The sequence below is a fragment of the Lipotes vexillifer genome, unplaced genomic scaffold, assembly GCF_000442215.2.
Source record: "Lipotes vexillifer unplaced genomic scaffold, Lipotes_vexillifer_v1.1 scaffold1003, whole genome shotgun sequence".
Lineage (NCBI taxonomy): Eukaryota > Metazoa > Chordata > Mammalia > Artiodactyla > Lipotidae > Lipotes > Lipotes vexillifer.
In genome coordinates, this window is record NW_006798890.1 from 1,183,115 (window position 1) to 1,189,111 (window position 5,997).

The following is a 5,997-nucleotide window of genomic DNA, read 5'->3' on the forward strand; positions in this document are numbered from 1 at the left end:
TAAAACTTAAGACTCTGGGAATTTCTTGGTGGTCCAGTGGTTAGGACTCCACGCATTCACTGCAGAGGGTGTGGGTTCGGCCCTGGTTGGGGAGTTAAGATCTTGAGAGCTGCATGGCGCAGCCAAAACAAACAAACAAGCTTAGACACCATAAAACCTGGAAATATCCTTGTTGATACAGGTTGCTTGTTAAAATTATAGTCTGACTGTATTACTCTGAAATTTTTAATGTTTTTTCTGGCCCCCAAATGAAGTCCAGAATCATTACCGTGGCCTATAGCTCCTGCCTGTCTCCTCCACTCCCCGCCTTGTTCCTTAAGCTCCAGCCACACAGGACTTCTTCCTGTGGGTCCTCCCAGGCCCAGAGTCTTCCTTCCAGGAGGCTATTTCCTCCATCTTGACCAAGTCTCACCCCCAATCGTTGCCTGGATGATGCCTGTTCACTTTTCAGGTTTCCTAGGCAAACTGTCCCTTCTCCCCCAGATAAGACCTTGTTAAAATGAAGATTCTGATTCTGTAGGTCTGGGGTGGAGCTAAGATTCTGCATTTCTACCAAGTTCCCGGGTGAATCAGGTGCTGCCAGTCCAAGGACCACATTTTGAGTAAGAGGCACTGGACCTCATGAAGTCCCTTGCTTAACTACCCTATGTTCCTCTACTGTGCAACTTGTGTACTGTGTTCAAAAACATGTATGAAAATGAAAATTCACTGGAACTTTGCCCATCATAACAAAACTTTGAAAATAAATGTCCTTCAATAGAGGACTGATTGAATAAATTAAGCCACACACATACACCCCCATACACATACATACAAACACACACTGGAATACAAGGAAACCATTAAAAATGCCTATAGCCGGGCTTCCCTGGTGGCGCAGTGGTTGAGAGTCTGCCTGCCGATGCAGGGGACATGGGTTCGTGCCCCGGTCCGGCAAGATCCCACATGCTGTGGAGTGGCTGGGCCCGTGAGCCATGGCCGCTGAGCCTGTGCGTCCAGAGCCTGTGCTCCGCAACAGGAGAGGCCACAACAGTGAGAGGCCCGCGTAATGCAAAAAAAAAAAAAAAAAAAAAATGCCTATAGCCTATGGTTCAGTTTTTATAAAGCAAACTGTAAAGCTCATGTTGAGTTGATCTTGTTTGGGAAATTATGTACATATATGTTCGTGGGCCCAGAGATATGTCTAGGAGGATGTTCACGAATATGGGAACTTTAGTTGTCTCTGGATGATGAACCATTTGAGGTGATTTTTTACTTTCTTTTCTGGCTTTTTTTGTATAGTTTGAGTTGTTTAGAAGAATATACCCCACATTTCAAAAGGAATAAGGCTATTTTTACACAAAATATAATAAGTTATAGTATTATTAATCTGCTTTTTAAAAATATTGCTCCTTCTAAAACAGCCATGCCTTTAAAATAGCCACGACAAATTAGTAAGGGCTAATTTGCTAGATTGATTCATTAACATCTTGGAAAGAAGACAACAGTGCCCTAAAGGCAAAGGATCAGAAAATGGACTCCGATGGCTTGTCCACTACTTACCCCAATGATGTCCAGTTATCATTTCTTTGCCCCAGACCCAACGACCATAGACTCACTCAGTCAGTATAACAGAATACTGTAGAGTGGGGAGCTTAAACAACAGACATTTATTTCTCACAGTTCTGGAGGCTGGAAGTCTGAGATAAGGGTGCCAACATGGTACGGTTCTTGGTGAGGGCCTTCCTCTTGGTCCACAGGTGGCTGTCTTCTCACTGCACCCTCACATGGCAGAGAGAAAGAGCTCTGGTCCTATCACCTCCTTATAGGGGCACTAATCGCACCATGATTAGCTCTTCCCTCATGACCTCATCTAACCCCAATTACCTCCCAAAGCCCTCATCTCCTAATACCATCACATTGGGGATTAGGGTTTCAACTTATGAATCCGAGGGGACACACACATGCAGTCCATAGCACTCATCTTTTCTCCTACTCTGCCCCCAGCCTATCACTTTACAGTTGGCCCTCCATGTGTGCAGTTCTGCAGCCACAGATTCAACCCCCTGGGAATCAGGTGATACTGTAGTATGTATCTGGTGAAAGAAATCCACACATAAGTGGACTCGTGCAGTTCAAACCCATGCTGTTCAAGGGTCAACTGTATAGACATATATATATATAAAATGTATACAACTTTTCATGTGCTTCCATAGTACCCTATAATTCCTTATCATAGTACTTAACACATTGATTCATAATTGCCTATTCATTTGTCCAGATCCCCCACAATGATCTGTCAGGACAATGATTGTGTCTAGTTCACTACTGTATCCCCAGTACCTTGCATGATTCCTGCACATCAATAATCACTGAAGAATGCAGACACAGTTAATTTCCATCTAAAATTGATTCCGCTTCTCCTCCAGGATGTTGCTGTATCTGATGGAGCCCCTGGAACCGTGGCCACTCTGGCCATTATCAGGGAAGCTAACCCGGGAAAGACAGAATAAGCAGAAGACAGGAAGAACCGGGTCTTTCAAGAACTCATTGAGGGGCTTCCCTGGTGGCGCAGTGGTCAAGATCTGCCTGTCAATGCAGGGGACACGGGTTCGAGCCCTGGTCCAGGAAGATCCCACATGCTGTGGAGCAACTAAGCCCGTGCGCCACAACTACTGAGCCTGCGCTCTAGAGCCCACGAGCCACAACTACCGAGCCCGTGAGCCACAACTACTGAAGCCCACGTGCCTAGAGCCTGTGCTCCGCAACAAGAGAAGCCACCACAATGAGAAGCCTACACACTGCAACAAAGAGTAGCCTCCGCTGGCCGCAACTAGAGAAAAGCCCTCGTGCAGCAATGAAGACCCAACGCAGCCAAAAATAAATTAAAAAAAAAAAAAAAGGCATTGAGCTAATGACTTAACCAACTCTGGGTCAAACTACACTCAGACTTCTGGCTATATGAGAGAATAAACACCCTTATTGTTGCTGCTGTTTGAGTTATAAAGCATCACCAGTGAGAGGTTGAGGGAACAAATGAATGAATGACTCTGAATGGAGTTAAAGTCTTGTCCCGGAGACTTCAAAAACTGCTTACTGTTCTTAAGATACACAAGGTGATAAGACAACAAAGTCTTGATTATCTGGAAGTTAGCTTATTATGGTTTTCCAGATAAACTGTGCTTTTAGTCAAAAGCTGCACTTTGCAAGGGAAAAGAATCTCTTATTAGGGCTTCATTTAAAAACAAAGATAATATTCTCAGAGATGTTTCAGAGTCAATACACATTCAGTCCAATCTCCTAAATGTTAGCACATGTAATCATAACTTGGAGACCTGTTAAAAAGCTGACTCCTGGGCCTCACCTGGGGAGATTCTGATTCAGTGGGATGTGGTGGGGTCCTGGAATCTGCATTTTAGCCAGCAATCTGATGTGGATGGTCTCAGACCACACTTCAAGAAACCCTATTCTTTTTTTTTAAAATAAATTTATTTATTTTATTTATTTATTTCTTTGGCTGAGCTGGGGCTCTGTTGCTGCGCGCAGGCTTTCTCTAGTTGTGGCGAGCAGGGACTACTCTTCATCACTGTGCGTGGGCTTCTCATTGCGGCGGCTTCTCTTGTTGTGGAGCATGGGCTCTGGGCACGTGGGCTTAAGTAGCTGTGGCACACGGGCTCAGTAGTTGTGGCATGCGGGCTCAGTAGTTGTGGCTCATGAGCCTAGTTGCTCCGCGGCATGTGGGATCTTCCCAGACCAGGGCTCGAACCCGTATCCCCTGCATTGGCAGGTGGATTCTAAAGCACTGCACCACCAGGGAAGCCCAAGAAACCCTATTCTAAAGCTTGCACTTCATATCTCTAGAACCTAACCACAAGATATGGTGTTTCACACAATAATCAAGGGAGCAGATTCAAGTGATGGAAAGATCCAGAAAATGGGAGCCATATCTGGGCTTCTCTATTCACCAGAATAAGACGCTGATCAGGCAAGTCTCCCAAGCTCTCTCTGTCTGAATGACCCCATTTATTAAAAACAACGCAGATTAATAGTTCTCTGTATTGCCACCCCTCAGACTGGTTGTGAAGACCAGATGATCTCAGTAGTTGTACTGTACAAATATAATAAAATGCTCTTTGTTAGGACTCTGGTGTTTACTGAGCTCCTTAATAAGTAAAATTATTTGTGTTCCTTAGGCTATTTATTAAGCAAGAAGTGGGGACTCACATTTTAGAAAGATTGTTTCATGGTCAAACTGTAAAAGGGATTTTGCTTAATTTCCAGCACTGAGTACTTGTAAACCAGAACATCCTATTCCTAAGCATTCTAACTAGGTTTTTATGTAAATAATATACATTTATTAACAGTAATTCATGAGTAGACTCCCTATCAAAGGGAGCTTCCTTGACTTGTGCAAAAATTAATGGGCCCAACAACCCACAGAATTGGAGAAAATATTTTCAAATCATGTATCTGATAAGGGATAATATCCAGAGTACACAGAGAACACCTAAAACTCAACAACAACAAAAAGCCCCAATTCAAAAATAGGCAAAGGATTTCAACAGACATTTCTCCAAAGAAGATATAGGTATGGCCAAAAAGTACATGAAAAGACGTTCAACATCATTAATCAACAGGTAAATGCAAATCAAAACTACAATGAGATACCACCTTACAACCATTAGGACGACTACTGTCAAAAAATCAAAATAGAAGGCAACAAGTACTGGTACAGCCACTGTGGAACAATATGGCAACTCAAAAATTAAACACAGAATTACCATACAATCCAGCAATTCCACTTCTGGGTATATGCCAAAAGAATTAAAAGGGTCTCAGAAAGATACTGGTACACCCATGTTTATAGCAGAATTATTCACAATAGCTAAAACATAGAAGCCACTCAAGGGTCCATGGATGGATAAATGGATAAGCAAAATGTGGTACATAAAATGGAATATTATCCAGACTTAGAAAGGAAAAGTAATCAATATCAAAATTATTAATGAGGTATTCTGCATTCTCTTTTTTGTACTGTCTTTGAAATCCAGTGTGTGTTTTACACCTAAGGTATGTCTCAGTTTGGACTAGCCACATACCAGTAGCTAGAAGCTATTGTGTAAGAGAGTACAAGTCTAGACAATTCATTTTTGAAGCCTAATGCAAACAGCCTCTATTTTGACTTTTACATTTACTTGAATATTTGAGCCTCTGTCTACATTCTTCCTTCCTTCATTGTTCAGCAAACACTGGCATGCCCACTATGCACCAAGCATTATGCTAGAAACTAGAAATACAAAAGTGGACATTTTATCCTAAAGCTCAGTCTGTGAGGGTGAGAGACACCCAGAGATGATTATGAAATAATGTAAAAGAATCATGACATAGACACCATTTTATGAGCACTTGAAAGAAGAAGGAAGTGCCGTAAATGTAGTTTTAGAGGTGTCCCTGAGTTGACTTCAAGGACCTGTAATGTTAGCTCTATGATGAGGATGGGAAAGGGCATTCCAGAGGTGTCAGCTTGAGCAAAGGCCTGAAATGAGAGATAGTGGGGCCCCGGGAACGTCCAAAGAGTGCCTGTTAGGGCAGAGACGAAAGAGAGGAAAGTGTGGAGGCAAGCAAGGCCACTGAAGGGCCTGGTAAGTCATGTTTGGCTTCTAAAATTAAAAAATCTACACTTCCTAAAATTTCATAAGAAGTAACTGTCTCGCTACAGGATTGCGGTGGAATGCAAATGACACTGGATTTAAGCTTTTGCTGGTAACAGTCACGTTCCTCTGAACTGGCTGCTCCTTGAGGGCTGGGCCGTCTGCTTTGCTCACCACCCTGTCCCAGGGCCTGCAACGCTGCCTGGCAGAGCGGGAACTATAAGTTTACAGAGCCGGTACCTTCCTTCAGTCCTTTCCCCCAGTCCTCCCCTCCCCCTCAGTATAGCGGGAGAGGGGGAAGAGCGCCAACCCTTGCCTAGGCTTTTTTTTTTTTTTTTTTTTTTTTTTGGGGTACGCGGGCCTCCCA